Source organism: Lynx canadensis, chromosome B4, assembly GCF_007474595.2.
Source record: "Lynx canadensis isolate LIC74 chromosome B4, mLynCan4.pri.v2, whole genome shotgun sequence".
NCBI classification, from domain to species: Eukaryota; Metazoa; Chordata; class Mammalia; order Carnivora; family Felidae; genus Lynx; species Lynx canadensis.
In genome coordinates this window covers 90,572,874-90,593,831 of record NC_044309.1, presented here as the reverse complement: position 1 = coordinate 90,593,831, position 20,958 = coordinate 90,572,874, and the positions used below count along the sequence as shown (strand labels likewise).

General features: G+C 43.3%; 1 protein-coding gene across 1 annotated transcript in view; it reads right to left on the bottom strand.

Annotated features, from left to right (window-relative positions):
• The window catches only part of HMGA2 (high mobility group AT-hook 2), a 110,764-nt gene that overhangs the window by 41,032 nt on the left and 48,774 nt on the right, over nt 1-20,958 (bottom strand). The window lies entirely within an intron of this gene.

Here is a 20,958-nt window from a genome sequence, read left to right as displayed (position 1 = left end):
AGCGTGCCTTGCGTTGTTTTCACCATCCCGTGGCCTCCTCTACTACAGCAGGCCAAAGAAATGTCAGGCCAACTACACTCCTTTTCGTACAGTTTTCCCGGGCAAACAGAATCTCACAGTTTTGTCTGGTGAGAAGAAGCTGACACAACAGAAAAATGAATCCGAACTTTAAGGTACAGTGGGTGTGTTAAACCTTAAGCCTTAGGTAGTCGTCAGGAAGGCATTTGGGACATCTGAATTTCTCATTTTTCTAAAAAGGTACCACCCCCTTCCTAAGGCCCAAACAATTTTAATGACTTTTCTGCACAATGTGCCCCTAAGTGTAATACCTTTCCTCATAAATCTTGTTACAGACTTATTTTATGTTCCATTTTAATGTTTGCTGGGTTGAGGGAGGAGCAAGGTAATAATCATGTAATTCTACTTGAAGGGTTTCCTCCCCTTTCTCCTGGACTGAAATCTAATAAAATATTATTTATTTGCATCTTTGGAGAGCTATTCACTAACATTTTCAAAACTGCAGTAAAGTGGTTGCAAAGGTGGTGTCTTTATTGCTTTGCAAATGTTGTTCATTTTATTATTTGTTTTAAATGCCATTTTACTGGTACCTGTAGATTTACATTATAAAGCTGTAGGAGGATGCCAGTTGGTCTATATACAACAAATGCAAACCTTTGGTTTGTGCTTCTCCATAGTCACTCCTGTTTGCCCATGTAACCAAATAAAACCATATAAGTCTCCCAGACTTCCCTTCCAAATAATTGAGCATACATACTTGCGGGGTTATTGCATCACTGTTTATGACCAACCTTGCCCTTTCTAAGAGTTACTCCAATAAGTCTGTACCTTGGGGTGTACTCCCATAAAGTTTATACATCTGTGCACCAAAAGGGAGAGGTCAATTTTACTTTTGCATCATTAAATATACAGTTTTGCAAGCACTAATGAATACAATACTTTCTCAACATACCCGATGGCTTGAAAAACAATTGGCATACTTTCCTGATGCATTTTGCAAATTTCCTCCTATGTCTGGACTGAAAAAGCTTTATTACTCGAGTTCTTATGAATAAAGTGCTTAGTTTTGCCAATGTAAAAAAAATATCCATTTGAAAGAAATGTCCAGAGCAGAAATAAATTTAAGCACAGAACAAAATAAATGCTCTCAATGACCCTGATGCAGGATTCCCTATAAATGGAGTGTACCTCTCCACCACTATAGAGTTCTCTGAAATCTGGCCAAATGCATAAATCCTGGAAATATCTTCTAGAAGATAAAAATGAGCTTGGAAAATAGATCATCAAGGAAATATGCAGTGTCTATAAAATAAACCACACACACACATACATACACACAATTTTCATTTACCAGATACTCTTTCACTAATCTAGCAGATGGTAAAAGTTTTAAAACTAAGTTTTTCAAACTGCCATCTGATTTTCTTTTTAAACTAGAATTCTTAGCATAAGTGTGTGTGTGTGTGTGTGTGTGTGTGTGTGTGTGTATGATATAATACAATCCAGGGTCACATAACCATGCTCATGTTAGGTTGGCCATGGAAGAGAAGAAAAATTAAGGATTGTGAATTCAAAAACGGAACACTAATTGCTACGTATATACATTTTCATTCCTATCACTTCCTTATAGTAGTACAATCTTTATTTATTTACTTATTTATTGTTTTTTTAAAAAGCTAATTAAAAAATACCATACAAGCATTCTAATTCAGCTAGTGACATTTTTGGGTCCTCTGAGCAAAAACAAGCACAATGATAAGCAAGAGCTATCCTGTGCAGACCGGAGTCCAAATAGAGCCAGAGAGGCAGATCTAAGTCTAGCTTTTTCTCCTCTTAGAAAACTCAAGCCATCCAAATATCTTCCCCTTTTAATTCCCATCCTCGAAACTAGAATGATTAGACTTTTTGTCACTTTGTTGCTTAACTCTTGGAAGGACAGCTCTGACATAGCTAAACCATGGAGGTGAAGGTCAAATACAAGAAGCCATCGCTCGGGAACCTTACAATGTTCACTACAGAGGAACGTCTGGAATAAAGAGGTGGTTTCTGGAACAAGTTCTGTTCTGCATCCACTTACAGATACTAATAATATCTCTAAGTGGACTCCATGCTATCCCCCCCACCCCCCCAACACGCACACTTTTTTTTTTTTCCCCAACATTTTAAATTCTAGGTCTCTGGAAGAAAAAGACCTCACGTCGAAAATATAAAAACTGTAACAAAAGGGGTTATTTGTTCTTTTCAGATCTGTTTGGCCTGTACTCATACAACCTTGAATTCTGGAGTGCCCGCTCATGGCGGCTCTTGTTGTGAGGCTCAGTGCCTGGGATCTCAGCTGTAACCTCACTGCCGTGGAGAGACGGTAGATGCTGCTATGAACAAAATAGGTCTTGCTGCGGCCCTTAAAGGTCCTCCTGTACTAACAGCAATTAGAGAGCCGAGCTGTAACTTCACCCCTCCTTCATGTAGGACCTTGCCTCCCCCTTCTACAGGAAATGGGGGCCGAGTCAGTGGGGCATGACTATAATAGGAATCTGTGACTGTGCCGTGGTGTAGCCATCAGTATAAATCTGTCATAGACACACTCGCAGAGGAAGAGGGACTTCCATACACTGCAGCCTTTACACTTTTTGATGCAGATACAGATTTATGGCACACGGGAAGCAGAGCGCCTTTGAGCCAAAGGGGCCCTGTGAATCAAGGCCATTTTGTAGGTTTCCGCCGCTCGAAAAGAGCTACACATTTATAATTGTGCTTGAAGTCAGCCCCCCTCCAGCCCCAGGAGGCAGCACCATTTGGTTGAAATAAAACTGAGGACTTTTCCCAACAGCTGGCCAGCTCTAGTTTAAGTTTTAACAACAGGATGAATGGATTGAGGGCTGCTGAAGGGATCAAAAAGCATTATGCCAGACTTGGAGAGACCCTTTCCCCAGCTACCCTGTTTCCATGTATCAGATTCATTCAGAGAAGATGAACTCGGCTTTGAAGAGTTCCCTTGCATTGTTCACCCAACACAGATGACTCTTTCACCAAGATACTTAAAAATGATCCAACTGAGACCTTGAGGAAACATCTTAAAAAAAGTTTCAGACGAGAAAAGAGAAAAGGAGTCAGCTAGGAGTAAATTAAAAACCAGCCCAGAGTTGGTGTTAATTAATTAAAAACACAATTTCAAAGCATCCTTAATAGAAGACTTCCTCCATGCAGCCAGTATCTGATTCAGGGAGTGACTCAAGCAATAAAATCACAGTTGGGACGACTCTTGCGGTGCTGGCAGGCCAAGTTCAATATTTTCCCTATGAGGCATGCCTGTACTATAAAAAGAATGTGATGTTTGAAAATGAGTGTCTCTGCTCTCTGTGTGCTGGCATTAAAAGCCTTTCCTAGCCCTCCTGCCACATTTCGAGAGTACAGTATGAATCACAATCATGTGGCGAGCACCTCCTTGCCAAATTCTTTCACGCTGCTACCACGGTGCATTCCCTCTTAGGCTGCTGCCAGCAGCCTCTGTCCCCCGGCCAAGACCATCAGCGCGAGCATCGCTGGAGAGGCAGGCGCTCCGCTCCACGTTCACCAACGAGGAGACACGGAGGCACATGATCCTGCAAACCGTAATCACTGAAGTGACTGAGGGGGCAGGAGGGGCAGAAGTCAGCTGACAGAGGAAGCAAAGAAGCCGGAGAGAGAGAACGAGACACACAAAAGAGTGACTGACGGTGCCCGAGTGTAGCCTCTGTGCCGGGCATGGGATCGGCTTCTCTAAATTCACGCTCTCACGTAACTACTCCTGAGAAGTGATCACTGATACTGTGGGTGAGGAACCCGAGACCCGCAGGCATTAGAGAAGTCACTTGCCGGGCTACGCAGCAAAGGGCAGCCAGGCTTAGGCTGGAACCCGAGCTAGTGTCCGGGTGCCTTCTTCTCTCTATCCTGCCACCTCCGATTCAGAAACTCAAACCCGGAAACGCCACAAACTGCTCTTCTGCCGTCTTGATCTTTTTTAACGTTTAAGCCACTCTCTTAACTAACACTGTCCCCTAAGTGCACATAATGCCACTGTCAACAATACATGTTTATTAAAATATTTGTCAGCCAGATTAACATCCACAGACCCCAGCTTCCACAGCCATGACCACAGAACCCACCCCAAACCTAACAGTTATCCCCAAGTGCCGCTCCAGGGTCATAAAGGGAGCTGGGAGGGTGTATGGAGGGAAATATTATTGTAGTTCAACATCATGAATCACTACTGATGGAAAGACTCAAAGTTTATCCCCTCCTTACATCTGCATTTCCTTTGTGTTCATTTATTGCTGTGGTTAACTACAGATTAATCGACTTGCCAGTTTTCTGGCTGGGTCTCCTCTTAAGCCGAGCGTTGTCTGGCCCTACGAGGCAGAAATGGATCATGAAACCAGGAAGCCCCCTGGAGTTCCAATGCTTGTGTATCCCAGTCTTCTAAGTGGCCTGTTAGGTATAAGGGTTTGGAATCAAAAACAGTGTTGCAGCAGCGAAGTTTCTATGCTTCACATTGAAAAGACAACTTGTTCCAATGGCTGGGAAGAGGAAGACACGGAAAGGGAGGCGAAGGAAGGGATGGAAGGGTTAATTCACAAGCAAGAGTGTACAGAAGAAGCAGGAAAGTGGTCCTCTTAATCTCAGCCTAACCCAGGAAGAGTTAGCCCTTCGTGGAGTTCTGGTCTACCTGAAAGGCAGGGTGGGGATGGGGTGGGGGTGTTGGTTTTCGTAGCACATGTAGCTAGCTTAAGTCAGTAGTATAATATGGCTGCGAAAGAAAGAAAGAAAGAAAGAAAGAAAGAAAGAAAGAAAGAAAAAGATTTACATCTTGCGCAACATTACGGAAATATATTATTTAGAGTAATACTAGGGGATGATCTTATTCTTCTTTGCCTTGATCAAATCCCAAGAATCTGCTAATTAAAGATTAAGTAGTTTGAAAGGTCTCAAAACTAAGACCTATTACTATATTCAGTCCATCATTCATTTAACGATTATAAACTATGCAGTTATTATGCCTTGGACACTGTGCTAAGGGCTGGACATACAAAGATATATAACACATGGTCTCTGTCCTATTGGAGTTGAACACGGCGAGCTGATACAGTATTCCAAGTGCTACGCTCTCAGAGTGGCCTGTACTAGGGAACCACTGACTTTGCAGCACAGTAATTTTTGAGAGCTGGGCAACTCATCTTGCTTAGTGTTTTTGCGGAAAAAATGAGCCCAGAGGAATTTGTCAGATTCTCTGCCTGCTAAGTACTCCGTGAGTTGATGATGTTCTCAGTGTCCAGATCCGGATTTGTAGCAATCATGAAAAAAAAATAAAGCAGGTCAGGATTAGCGAGAAGACAATCTGGATATTCTCTCGTGCAGGAGGCAGAAGAATTTTTCAAAATGGTTCACCACATGAATGGGGTCCGGGTGTAGAAAGAAATAGGTAGTCAAATACGACAGGTGGCTGGCTCTACCGCTTATTCATCAACTGCTGAATTCTCTCGCAAATTACTTCACCCATCTGTGCCTTGGTTTCTTCATCAGTAAAATGGGGATGATACTGGTACTGCTTCATCGAGTATTGTGAGAAAGAAATGAGATAATCTTTACAACGACCCTGACATGTGTACTTTCCTATGGCCTAAACCACTGCAAAACCAAGACTTGTCAACAACTATCCACCTGCCTCTTTAAAGTCACACGATTCATTCGCCAGTCAGCAAAACTAGAATATTCTGTCCTGTACCTTGTTGGCTTTGTATACGGAATTCACAGTTAGCATTCTTGGAATGGAAACCCTCCACAGTAGTCACCTGTTTTTATCTGTGTGTATATATAGTCATTTATTATATATGTATTTATATGTTTACAATAACAGGTCGTCTGGACATCTACAGTGTATCTCTGAGCACCCTTGATCCAGTGCTAAGATTATTCTGTTGGGAAAGAGAAGGAACATCAATACCAGATAACACCGGCAATTCACAGTGCACTGAGGATTGTTTGAATTATAGAAAAAAAGCCTTTTTCTGGGGTGCCTGGGTGGGCCAGTCAGTTAAGTGTCCGACTTTGCCTCAGGTCATAATCTTGTGGTTCATGGGTTCAAGCCCTGCGTCAGGCTCTGTGCTGTCAGCTGGAGCCTGGAGCCTGCTTCGGATTCTGTGTCTCCCCCTCTCATTCTGTCCCCCCCACCCCACTCACGGTGTGTGTGTGTGTGTGTGTGTGTGTGTCTCAAAAATAAACATTAAAATTTTTTTAATAGTAATAAATTAAAAAATAAAAGATGTTTAACACGTTGGTTATTTGGAATAGATTGGAGTAGGGTGAAGGTAAAAACAAAAGTATAATAAAACAAGATTATCAAGCCTGTAGTCTTTTTTGCTAGTATACACATGGAGGACAGCTCACTGCTGGTAGAAAGAATACCGGATCGGAAGCCAAAGGAGCTGAACAGGAGCACATCTCTAAAACGTGATGCTGGTCCCTGGGCTCCTGACTCATCTGTGTTACAAGAGTTACATGAGCTAATCTGATCAAAATGCCTAGCACACTGTAGGCACACTATACATATTGATGAATGAATCAGTGAATCAAAGTATAAACCAAGTTTTACTCCAAGTTCTCTTTTTAAGAAAATCTGTGCCTCCCTAACTTGCAAACTACATCCTATGCCCCTAAAGTACAGTAGAAAAGGGCATTAATAACCTCATCGAAACAAACCGCTGTTTCTGATAGTCTTTGTGAAGATGTGTGTATGCTTCTCTGTAAGTGAGACAGGTCAAGGTGGAAACTCTAAAACCTAATGGGTGATCCAACAGACACATAATACCTTGGGATCAAAGGCAAGGAAGGCATGATTAGAATAATCCACCCAAAAGTTGTTTTGTTATTTTTTAAAGCTTATCTATAACAGGCTATACTGACCTCTGCGTAGATCTTACTATCAAGGATCTAGTGATCAAAATCCAGAGACTCTTTACTGTTTCATTATTTTTTTTTTCCAATATATGAAGTTTATTGTCTAATTGGTTTCCATACAACACCCAGTGCTCATCCCAAAAGGTGCCCTCCTCAATACCCATCACCCACCCTCCCCTCCCTCCCACCCCCCATCAACCCTCAGTTTGTTCTCAGTTTTTAAGAGTCTCTTATGCTTTCATTATTTTAAATATAAAAGTTATGATCTATCATTCTCTAAGATTTTTAGAGGTTCACAGAATCTAAGTATAAAACACTTTTCATAATGTTCTTCCACGTGATGATTCACTGGAATGCTAACTTTAAAAAGAATAGTCAAGGGGCGCCTGGGTGGCGCAGTCGGTTAAGCGTCCGACTTCAGCCAGGTCACGATCTCGCGGTCCGTGAGTTCGAGCCCCGCGTCAGGCTCTGGGCTGATGGCTCAGAGCCTGGAGCCTGCTTCCGATTCTGTGTCTCCCTCTCTCTCTGCCCCTCCCCCGTTCATGCTCTGTCTCTCTCTGTCCCAAAAATAAATAAACGTTGAAAAAAAAAACTTTAAAAAAAATAAAAAGAATAGTCAAGATAAGATTTTCATTGCTTTCACCGAATAAGCCTTAAGAACAAGTCATGAAACTTCCGTCTTTGAAATTCCCCACTAAAATAACATTGATTGTACAGGGGGCCAGTTGTGTAATGAGTTCTTTATAGAAAAGGCATCACTTAAATTGCCAAATAAATAGAGTGAGGTAATTGGCCTTCTACAATTCTGGTCATGGAGAACACATTGCTTTCTAAATGGGCTCAAAGTCATTAAAAATCCCAAGAATTTCAAAATCCAACCTATAGTTTGAGAGAGTCTTGCTTACTTATTAAGGGGCGCTGGAGGAAGGTAATGAATAAAACAGGAAATGAGGAATTCAATAGACTGTGCCTTCAACTAGCAAGAGTGTGTTCAAGATAAGGCAGAGAGCAAAAGTGACCGCTGCCAGTTGGCTCTCGGCTGGGAAATCCAGGAGCTCTGTCTGGAAATTTCTCTTGAATTCAATGGTATGCGCTGGGTGGATTTCTCCCTCCCCCCACAAACACCACTGTGTTGTCTTTTCCTCAAAGTCCTTCTCAGTAATTCCCTGCAAGAATGATGGATCAAAAGAAGCCCCTCACCAGGAGGAGGAAACAGGACTACGGGTGCTAGAGAATCTTTAACCTTAAGTGAACTGTCAGCTTGAAGCAGTCTGAGAACAGTCCAGTTTAAATTCCACCCAGAAACCTAACCTCTTAAAACTGTGCACTCTCTATGTAGTCAATGAACATTTTTAAAGAATGATGACAACAGGGGAACACAGATATATATGTAAGCCAAGTTTCTAGAAGTCTGATCTTCTTACGTAGTAATTTCCCTTTTTTTTTTTTTGAAGACATTTCCATGTCACAGATATTCGATATTACCAAATCAAATTTGAAAATAATTTTGAGGGGCGCCTGCGTGGCTCAGCCGGTTAAGTGTCTGACTCCTGATCTCAGCCGGCACCACGATCTCTCGGGTCATGGGTTCTGGCCACGTGTCGGGCTCTGCACTGACAGCGTAGAGCCCGCTTGGGATTCTCTCTCTCTGCCCCTCCCTGCTCACGCGCACACGCGTGCTCTCAGTCTTTCTCTCTCCAAACAGACTTAAAAAAATAATTCTGAAAATGTGGCTCTCAAATGATACTTATAAAAATCTTTGTTATACCATTGCTGTGATTATTATCACGTGAACCAAGAAGTATGGGCAACGTGGTCTGCCTTGAAAATTTTTTTTTTTTTGAAACGGAAACCGGTTTGAAAGAGTAGAGTGTGCTGTAAGGTGCATGAATGATACTGCTGCCTCAAAGCAAACTACTTTCCAGCATGTTATTTATTCCCAGGGATTGCACACATTCCAGATGACATCACCAGAGCTGCTTAGTGCACAAGAAAATAAGCAAATGAGACACACATTGGCTCATGTGGCAAATCGCTGGATTTGCCAAATGGAAAAGAACAAAAACGGGGAGGGAAAACATTTTGTTTTCAATCTACAAGTATATTAATAAAACTCAAACCCAGCATTCTGTGGCTACATTTCCCAGGAAGAGGAGTCTCTTCTGGCCAAAAGAACATAACAACAAACTTTTGTATCTAGAAATATGTATCTCGTGATGTCATTTAAAAACCCACTATTTATCATAACTGGGGCTGGAAACATGTTTCTCTGAAACTTGGACACCAAGAAAAAAGTTGAGGGTAAATTTTACCTAAAATAATCTGCAGTTCAGGGCAAATCAATGCATGGAAGGTCATTTGACCCATTATATGTCATAGCTTAAAATCAAAAGCTTCTCTACATAAAATTCCAAAGAAACAATAAATAGCAAGTCACTACTGGTTACAGTGCTAAAGACAGGATGAAGCAAGAGAATATAAAAATGTCTTTAAAAAGGGAAGACTTCCTGTGCAAATATAATTTACAGACACCAGAGAGAAATGAAAAAAGCAAACTGCATGTTGCTGATTGCCAAGTAAAAAGAGAATCAGGTGTAAGGCTTATTACGATTTAGAACTTGTTGGGTTGGAAATCATCAGTGATTGATAATATGAATTAACATTTATATAGCACTTTTTTTTTAATTTTACTTTTTAGAGAAAGAGAGAGAGAGAGAGAGAGAGTGAGCACGAGCAGTAGAAGAAGAGAGAACCTTAAGCAGGAGCCATGCCCAGCTCAGAGCCCAACGCAGGGTTTGATCTCACCACCAGGATATCGTGACCTGTGCCGAAATCAACAGTCAGACGCTTAACCGGCTGAGCCACCCAGGAGCCCCTGGAAACATTTAGAATTTTGAAAGAAGTAGCCTCAGCAATAATGTGGTCAAGCCTTTTATTTCCAGGGGAGAAAACTACTAGCCAAGGAGACGAAAGTCAGTTTAGGATTAACCTTAAGAGGGAAGCAGGAAGGACAGCCCGGTGGCTGAGAGCAGGGGAGCACTTAGCTGAGGGGCCTGGCAAGTGCGTTTAGTTTTCTAAACCTCGCTGTTCTCATCACACAAGGGGGAAAGACTCTGTGGGGCTGTTGTGGAAATGAAGTGAGATAGCAAACACAGAGCACTTTGTACGATGCCTGACCGCCAGCAAGGGCTCAATAAATGGTCACTGTCGCCGTCTCATTGTCTTTCCTCAGTGATTCGTGACCCCTTAGTGTCAGAACTAGGTGGAAAGCACTTTGGGCATAAGTGTTTTCAGAAGCTGGTTCCTTATCCCTTCCATATAACCTGGGCCTGAAGAGGGGAAGATCCTATATCCATTAGTGTTTTCCCCCCCTCTTCTCTTCTTTTTCCCTACACAACCCTTCAGCCCTTCTGGAAGTGTTTCCCGCCGGAATGTAATCTCGAAATTGAACATTTTAAACTCTGGGTCAGGAAGGCTCAGAATGCGCTTTCACAAAGGGGATAAACATAGATTCAGGAAGTCTGAACAGCAAAGATTCCACGGCTCCTATTACCCGCTTCCTCATTATTCTGGTCGGTCTCTTCCTGGAAGGGGGAGGCGAGTCTGCCATTGATTAAACATTCAATAACATCAGAACTCAACAAAATCACATCCTCAGCCTGATCTTCATTCGAGTGCGCTCGCCCCTTCTTGTGGAAAGCGGCCCCGTGTTAAAAAAACACTTGGACGCCACATCAGGTATTTACGAACAATCTTTTCCTGCTCCACTTGCCCCTCAAATCCTCCTTCCAACAAGGCGAGCCAACCTTTACCCAGGGTTTCCTAAGCGGCAGACACCGTGCCAAACGCTTTGTTTACATTTCTCACCGAGTTCTCACAAGACCTTTCGAAGGAGGGAGGGATTAGCCGCATTCCCATTTTACAGACGAGGTAACTGAGGCCAAGGAGAGTTAAGTACCTTGTCCAGGGTTGCATCATTAGCCTCAGAGCTGCTAGAGTCAAACAGCAGTGCGGGCGGGCCCTCAGGAGACCTGACTTGGCCACTGCCCAGATAGGTCACATCCTCTCTGGGCCTCAGTTTCCCGTCTTTGAGGGGATGCAGTCACTCCTGAAGTTCCCTTCCTGTCTGACATTCCCGGGCCTGCTGCTGCTGCTGCCGCTCCTGCTGCGGAGGGCGGGCTTCTTTGTTTCCACGCTCAGCTGCTCTGGCCGGGCTTCCCCGGGCTCTGCCCTGTTTTGTTTTTGCTGCTGGACCTACTACAGACGGGCTCCTGGCAGCGCAGCCCAGAGCACAGCCGAAGCTTCCTCTTTCGCTCAGTTCCTGGCCGCTTCAGTATGAAAAGAAAAGGTGGGCAGGGGCCAACTGGCAGAAGTCACAGAAATAGCAGCGCATGATTCTCATACGAGCGGCAGAAAGGTCGGCACGCAGGACCCCGCCGTCTGCCGAGCTCTTTCATTGACTAAGGTTGCTTTTGGCACGCACAGGCACCAGGGGTTTCCATGCTCATTTCCCTCCAGTCGGAGCCGACAGCTTTGGGAGGTAATGCTCCACAGTCCCATGCCAGCAACTGACCGTCCAGGGACAGGAGATGGAGACATTCAACTGAAAAAGCCACACGGGAACCCACAATCGGATTCTCTCACCGCGTTGCGCAGCCTGCAACCTCTTCCGGGACCTGCGGAGGGCTCGGGCGGCCTCCGAGCGCAGGGGAGAAGGTGTACGGGTCCAGGACGTGTAAGCAGCGGTGGGTCGGCCGTCCCGACACGTGCGTGGAAGGCGCCCCCCCCCTCCCCTCCCCTCCCCCAACCAGCAGCCCGGCAATGCTGCTCTGCTGAGCCTCCGCGGGAGGGAATGTGTGCGGCACTGTCTGCAGGGAGCCCAGCCTGTCCTTCAGCCCAGTCCTCCTCCCCTCCCTGTGATTCTCTCTCTCTCCCTGGGTCTAGGACGGTACTCAGGCCAGGCCAGTTCCAGTCGTAACTGGATCTTTCCACTGCTTAGTAGCACACAGGAGGATTTGTTGGAGTGCTTTTCTGTTTTGTTTTGTTTTGCTACTATTAAGCAAGATTGCTTCCTAATCCTTTAAGTGTTTTTTAGCCAAGTTTTATTTACATATCCGGGCCAGCAAGCACGTGATTCACCCAAGGATGTCACGGAGGGAAGGCAGATGCTACAGCTGAAAAAAATTTTCAAAAAAAAAAAACAACAAAACCTGATGCTGTGTCACCGAGGACACACAAACAGCTGGGCTGTCACAAGGACAGTTGTCTCTCGGGCCAACACGACACAAAACGCTCAGACTCTGGACACCCTCCCAGACAAGAAGAAGGAACTGCTGAGGTAGGGGACCCCGATGCGGATGGTCCTGCTTCTCTCTCTCTTTCCCTCTCCCCACTCCAGGGGCAAAGCTTTGAGAGAGCCAGATGCCCACGGGGTCTATACAGGTGGATGGTAGTAAACTGTCCGTTCTCTGCACCACAACAATGCGCTTCCGAGGCTGGCCTTCCTACAATTTAGACACCATCGGGCAGGCAAGCAGGGACATTGGAAGCGTTTCTCTACAGGCACTCTCGCCCTCAGTATTTACCGAGTGCTTTTTATGCGATAGAACCATGCTAGACATATCAAGGAGATTTTCATGGATTGCACCTCATGATAAGGATACACAGAGCCTGTTACAATTATTCCCGCTTCTTAAGAGTGTATCCGAAGACCCACCAGAAGGTTAAAGGGATCCTGACTTAACGGTGAATTTTTTTTAAAAAGTACAAGAAACCTATACCCCAAGACCTAGACTCCTGGTATCAGGATCTCTTCACCAATGAGAAAGCCTTAAACATGAAACTAAATATTTGCCAGGAGGTATCAATGAGGTTCTGACTCTGTACAGTCTGATTCTCAGGCAAAACAGACTGCAGCACAAACAGTGACCTATTTCCAGGTCTTATCCCACCACCCTGCCTCGCTATGCAAGTCGAAGCACGTCATTTATCTCTAAGTATATATTTTATTCTCTTAATATGAAGGCACTGTGTTAAGGATTTCAAATTTCCCATCTAGTTCTAAAATGAAACATTTGTTTCATGAAAGAACCTCTTCTCGATGGCGGTTTTTTAGTTGAATCCTTAAATACAAAGGGCAATGCAGGCTGCCTAGCACAAAAATGTCTCATCGCCATGACCTCGGAAAGAATATTGTTAAGAATTTCTTCTGCTCTTCTTGAAAAAAAAAAAAAAAAAAGAAATACCATGTCATCAGGCTCTATGAGTGAGGAGATGCCAGTGATACAGGATGGGGGTGAAGGGTTTATTTATTTGCTTTGAGCTGAAATGTTTTGAAAGTGCTAGGATTTTTTTCCCCCATGGAAAATGCTTTCGCCTCTAACATGATCTCCAGCGATCGAGAGTTAGTGTCAAAGGTTTGTGAATGGATTTCAGAATGTGCTAGTGGTACCTCCCATCGTTAGCTGTCTACATTTTTTTATAACCACTTGCATACTTTTGGTCAACCGCTGTAAAATAAACAGCCCTTCCCAAATGTTTTTGTTTTCTTTGACAGCATAGCAATAATTCACTTGGAATCCTGTAGAATAGAATAGCACTTTAATGCTGTCGTAAGGCTAGCTTTTGATCATTTCTATACGTCAAGTGGTTTTTAAGCTGGAAGATGCCACACTGTAAAGAACGTAAGATGATTTGGAAGATGCGTGATGCTTCGCTCTTCTTTTCCTATCCCTTCAAAATGCATATTCATAAATGCATAACTGCACAAGCATAAACCTATGTGTATATGCAACCTCTATGCGTAAATTAAAAACGATGCTCACCGGAAGTGTTTGCTGTGTTTGTGCTTGTACTTTTGTTTCATACTTGAGAAGTATAGCATCTAAATTAAGACGCAATTTAGTGCTCGCGCAAAAGATGATGCAAATTCACATTTATTCCTGCCTAGGAAGTTTTAGAAAAATAGGTCCTAATGCACTCTCTGCTTAGTTAAAATACTCTTTCTTGATCCCTTTTCTCCAGTCATGCACACACTAAAGAAGAAGTTTAGAAAAAAATGTATAAAAGCTGGCCGAAAGAGCTTTCTTTTCTTTCCCACTGGGGGTGGGGGTTATCGTTTCAGATGCATATAACAGAATAAATCTATCCGGAAGGACAGAAGTTGACTTGGGGAACAGCACAGTCTCTGTGAATCACTACTCGGGTATCTTTCTAGAGGAAAACACTGGAAGTAAGAAACTGGAGTTTGGCCAGGGCTCCATTTTCATGTCAACCATCCTCCTCTCTGAGAAACCCGTCTCTAGTCTGCACAACATGGCCTTCAGCTGCGCTCTACAGCGATCAGGAATCCGTCCTGTCGACACGAGGGTTTCATTTCAGAGGCCGGGGGTCTATCAGCTGAGCCACCTCACCTGCATTCCTTGCAAGTGGTTGGAGCCCTAAAAGCCTGGCTTCGCTTTGGGCTTCTCCAGCAGAGAGCAGTGAAACACTGTCAATAAACTTAATTCTGGAAACCAGAGTAGCTTCCAAGCTACGCAAAAGGCAAAGGCAGACCTGGCAGACTCATCAGTGTTGCAGACAAACTGGGGAAACTGGGCTTGTAGATTTTAAAAACTGGTAGGTGCTGCAAGCGTGATGCCCATATCGGCAGGGCGCCTATATTGAGATATTTAAATGTTAGTCACAGCAGCAAGATGGATGACACGAAAGAAAACCCGTCTGGCTTTCCAACACTCGTTTCTCATTTTGACATAATTACTGTATTCTTAGATTTTTATTGCGTCACTTTCACTTGCGTTCAGCATTATCACAATGTCAACTCTTGAATCGCAGTCTCGGGGCACCCACCTTGGCACTTCTTCAAGCATCCCTTATTTGCAGCATTGGAACCGCTCGGTCAATCAAGTGCAAGAGAGAGCCATTTGGAGAAACTTGCAGAGAGCAAGTTTGGAGAAATGGTTGCAGAGAGCCATTTGGAGAAACTTGACAACAGCCTTCTCTGGCTCCAGTTCAGCCTTCTATGGCTCCAGCCTTCTATGGTTTCTAGGGTTCCTAGTGGGGAAGTGAATGGTGCTTCCAGGTAAAGTGACATTCCCCATGAACTTGTTAAGGGTACGACACAAAAATGCAGAACCTCCCCGAGGCCTGCCCTTGGCCGGGGTGTGAATGGGTTCTTCTCCTTCCAATCCACAAAAACTGATGACAGAGAATACCAGGATGGGATATGTTTGTGCCAAGCTGCTCTCAAAGAAAACGTGTATTTTCACAAAGGAAGTATGAGCATTTACAAATCATGGCGTGGTATATATGATCTGACCTGTTATTTTTCTTGCACGAAAAGGAGTATACCCCATTACTGTTTTTTTTTTTTTTTAAAGCAAAGATATCAGATTATTCTGAAGAGATCTAAACCAAAACCAACCCAAAACAGGCAGAGTGTTCACTGGCCTCGTCGCGGGGGGAGGGAATACGCCATGTAGATACATCAAACAAACTTTTTACTGGCGCCTCGATGAGTTCCCATTTGGAAACTCTTTACTGTCTTCAAGTGCGGGGCTCGGATGCCAGCTTCTATGCGCAGGCTGCCAAAATACTAAGCGAGGCATGGGGCACTACACATCAAAGGGGAGAGGGCAGCGTGGCACTGTGCCCAAAAAGCACGCCGCACAAAGGATGAACTTCGAAGAGACTGGCTCACATCAAAAGCTACCGCGTGTTTTACATTCCCCCGGGTGACCGGGCTCATTTTACCTTCCACTGGAATCTCCTTTCAGCCACTCTATCTCCCCCACCCCCCCCCCCCCCCCCCCCCCGTCTTGAAGGAAAACCCTCTCCTCCTTCCCTCCTCAAAGCCCCTCCCCACAACGCCATCCCCGCAAAAGGAAGCACCTGGCAACCAGAAATCGACTTCCTTCCACTGGGCCAACGTAGCTCCTGCCGCACACCTAATGGCAAGGCTTCCCTGTGACAGAGGAATGTGCTAGACACTGAGGCTGCATGGCTTGCGAAAGCGCAGTCCTGCTGTTCCACGTCAACATTCCACCCCCTCGGCCTTTCCCAAGGTCTCAGTGAGAAAACTTTTATTTTTTTTTGCCTTTCTTTCTTTCTTCTTTCTTTCTTCTTCTTTTTTTTTTTTTTGTTCTTATCAGTTCAAACAAGAACAATGAATTCCTCAAGCCCACAAGAATGTGACAAGGTGTCAACAAAGCCAACCAGGAAGGTGATGTATGGCCCGTAGGCTGCAGCTCCCATAAATCACTTCACAAACCAGAGCTGCAAAGAATGAGCCCTGCAACCCAGAGTCCAGAGTGCCAGTTCCTTGCCCCCTCAAATGTGCACCCCTCACACACACACACACACACACACACACACGCACACACATATCCTCCTCCAGCACCCCTGCCAGAGAGTACCTGCCCAAGGGTTAAGTTCTTTTCTTTCCATGGCAAACACTGCTTATACGTGGTGGAGCCCTGTATAATTTAATGTGCTTTAGGGCCTGGTGTTGACATGGCTTTGTTGAAGGCTGCCTGGAAGCATCTACCTAAAACTCTAATTTCAAAGGTTTATAAAATGGCAAAAGTATTTATTCTTTGATCAAAATTTGATCTAGGAGGTTTGGGTTTCAGTGGTGAAATGATGTTATAGTTTTCAAAAATCAGATGCCAGAAATTGCTTGCCTGCATTATAAATGTTACGAAGAGAAACTGAGAATGACTAATCTAGAATCCCTTTCTGGGTTCCTAGTATGCGGCTTTCTTCAAAGAAACATGTATCGTTGTGTGCATCCTAACATTGGGAGGGGGGCGGGGGTATTAAACACTGCCTTAAGCAAAGTGATTTACTGACGAGGACAGGATTACCAAATAAGATCTTCTCTATCACTGTTTTAATGTATCTGATTTATACTTTACACCATGATTTGGGGGTGAGTATTCAGTGTCAGCTGCAAATGCACAATCTCCTGAAAACATTTAAACGCAAACAATTCACTAATTTTGCAGTAACTTAGAATCCGTGCTGTGAAAAACAGAATACAGAACTACTTTTATTGAAAAAGTGTCTTAAATACACATTTAACTAACAGACCTGATCAGCAATCAAATCATTTGTAAATATGTATTCATATGACAGACTGATCCAGAACTTCTACAGTCTTATATACCAAGTTTAAGAGAAAAAGGACTTCCAAAGAAATGGGTTTTCTGACGCAACAACAAAAGAGAATAAACTCACCAGTGCCCATGCTAATGGAGACCAGGGTCAGCGTAGCTGAATGTAAGTTGATTTCTTCCCTCCCACCACTTTTTTTTTAATCAAAGATTCTAAAAATAGTTGGAGCAGCAGGGACAAACTTATTCTCTACTGACTAAACTTGCTCTATAATGATCGTAAAATTAATTCAAAGAAAAAGCAAATTATTAAAAAGAAAGTGACATCCGCCACATTGGTAGTTCAAACTTGTAGGAAGTTGACTTACAATTGATGTAAGCCTTGGTACTAAAGAACAACTAAATATACAAAAATCGGAATAAGGGATTCTTTGCAGTCCACTATAATCTTTGAAATAATATACTCAGGTTATTATAAATGACAAGTTCTTCTAGTGCATGTGAAAAGGTCCACGTTGAATAATATCATTGCTTGAATAATAGTGTTTACTCATTCAAGAACACAGCTATTCAATTAAATGAAGTACATTTGGAATTAACCACCAATAAGATGACCAAAGAAAAGTATGTACTGAGCCACTGTCGTTTTATCTTCTAAGATGAGAATGGAGAAGTGAACTTTCAATTTGGGACTACTTTGGAAGAATCACCTGTTCCATTAGCTCTCTTTAAACATGAACATTTTATTTTTACACACGTACTATTTTGAAAAACAACAAAACAAAACTCACCATGGTCATAGTCTCAAGCTATATAGTAATTCTACAGTAGTGTTACTAGAGGAACACAAACTTTCTGGTTGAATAAAGAAAGAAGAGAAGATAGGATAAGTATATGCAGACCTGTGAGATTCCAATTTTCTTGCACTGGAATAACTTGCAGAAAGTGGTATAGCTGCTTCAAAATGGGACTCTATTTTCATGACACGGACCTCCAAATTGGAAAAGGCAGAGAAGAGGACATTGGGGCTGACGATTTAAAATCTTACAACATTTTAAAGCATACTTGTGAAAATGTTAACCTTCATATAGAGACACGGAGAAACAGATGAATTAGGACCATGAACATCCACTCTTGTTAAAAAGAAAAACAGCTCTCCTCAACCTTTAGGTGTTTCCGTGGGTAAATTCGGGCAGCCCACTGCAAGTTATGAATTGGCCCAAAGAACAAGTGTGCCCAGGTCACCTGTGTTCCACTCCAACAAAGCCCGCGAGGCACCTGGAATCAACCAATGTCTCCTTCCGGAAAAATTTCTAAAGAAACTTCTAGAAGGAATCGCATCTTCAGATGGCATCCTTCCTACTGAAAACGTAGGCTTTGTTGTATGACAGCTTGCTCTCATTGCAGAGAAGATGGTTAAAATTCCCTGAGTATTTGCCCACATCGTTAAAGAGTTTTCCACACATTTGTACCCAGTGTTTGTCTCATCAAAACCGACAAAGCCTTCGATGAAGTAGCAGACCTTACATAGCTTCAACAAAATGGAATCTCTCTTATAATCTGTCATTAGCTGGCATACCTCCAACTGCCTTATGTTGTTACATACATTGCCTATCTTTGTGTGATTTTGAATTCCAGAAAGCAGGAATTATATATATGTTAAACCCCATGGGTGTACTGTTCAGCCCTCTGTGTTTACTATTGGATTTTTAAGAATTTTCTGATGATAAATATAATAAAATATAACTCAGATTAACGTGATAACGGTTATATGTATGTGTATACATATAAGTATATGTATACTTATATTGTATTACATATATTGTATTACATATATATGTATATATATATACATATATATACATGTGTATATATGTATGTATGTGTATACATATAAGTATATGTATACTTGTATTACTTATATTGTATTACATATATATATGTATTACTTATATGTAATACTTCATATTACTTATATACATGGTCTTCATATGACTAATAAGACACTAACTTTCTACCAAGCTGTCTTAGTATTACGGGAAATTAAACTTTATCTCTAATATATGTGACTCACTGATAGTGACACCAGAAGTCTCTCCTCTTCCATCCTGTTCTATTACAACGAATACTATTCCTCACTTTGTGACTGACTATATATAGCTACAAACACTCAGCCTTGATTCAATACAAATAAAATAGCAAGAGAAGGAAATAAACTTCTGCTGCAGGCTGCCCGTTGGGTTTTCCCAGCACCATTCATTTCTGACATGTCTGGTAACAGAATCTAGAGGGATCATGATGTAGGTAGACATACAGCTTGGACACACCCATTCCTTGGCTCTGTTTTATGAGACAGACACTGTGCTGTGCCCTGAAAAAACAAGGAGAAAGGAGACATAGTCTGCCGAGCGAGACCTGAAAGCAAACAAGCAGACTGCACGGTGAACGCGCTCTCTTCAAGGTGCGTTCAAGCTCCCACGATGGCAAAGAAGAGAGGGTGATTAATTTCAGGAGGGAAACACGATATGTGAACTGGGGCTTGGGAAACGTGTTGAGATTCGCCCAGATGGAGAGCAAGATAAAGAATACGACAATCAGAGCAGAGGTGGGAGGTAACCAGTGTAGGTTTCAGAGAAAACGGTCCTTCTGTACTAATGAAGTGAAAGGTACAACCGGCCGATGGTGAGAGGCAGAATGAGAAACTAGACCTCATGCTATAATCACCATAAGAAATTTGGGCATTGTTCCTCGAGTGAATGGTAGCCACAGAAGACTTTTAGCACAGTCCTGAGCTTCCTGTCTTAAGGACAGCGCTTGCAGCAATATAAGTGGGTAGTCTGGAGGAGAAGACGAGAGACAGGACAGAAGCTAGCAAGAGCCCAGTGCTAAATGTTCAGGTGAGGGATGGTAAGGGCCCATTCAGAGAAAATAGCAGTGGGAGTGGAGGAAAAGAAAACTCAAAACGCACGGAGCCATAAATGGCAGGAGTTGGTGAGTGTTGAAAATGGAGAGAGAAGGGAGCTCAGGATAACCGGGTGAATGACAGTGCCCTCAAGTAAGCTGAGAATACAGTCAGTGAAAGGCAGGTCATAACTGAAACACAGATGTCACTGAGCAGACTCAGAACGGACCCAAGGAATGACAAATAAAGAGGGGCTCAGTTACAACCCTGGAGATGAGCAACATGTACAGGGCAGGTAGAAAAGGGAAGAGCCTACCAGATACAAGGAGTTTTCAGAAAAGAGAAGAAACATCGGGACAAAGTTTCATTCTGGGATCCAAAGAGGGAGAATCTGAAATAGAGAAACGTGGCCATTGTGTCAAATAGTTCAGAACAGCCATGGGGATGAAGATGGGGGAGTGTCCCGTTGATTTAGCAGTGAGGAGGTTATCGGCGACCTACTTAGAATACTTGCCATGGGATGAAGAGGGTGGAAGCCAGACCACATCCTGTTGCTTCCCTGCCATTTCAGAATGTCTTCAGCCTACAAAAGACAGGTTGTAGCCCCTCCTTTTGCCATGTCCGAAGACCTTTAAACCCAAGAACGCTATAATGTGCAAAGCGCTCGCAGAGCTGCAAGAGCACAGAAGGCAACCATAGGTCAGGGTGACATTAACGCATCGAATAGGGAAGTTAAATACATTGTTCACAGTCAAAGGTTATTCCACTATTCCTGAGCCTTTCTGAGGAAAACTACCTGGAGGAGACATGGGCAGAAACCAACCCGGAAGAGATTTTTAAGAGATCCTAAGACACGCATTTGGCGTCATCCCGTGGACCTGACAGCCTGAGTGTGAACTAAAAATGGAGTGTCTACAAAAGGAATGTAGCTCCCCAGCCTAAAGGGAAAACCATACTTTCAGGATCCCTATAGTAAAGGGATATGGTAATGGA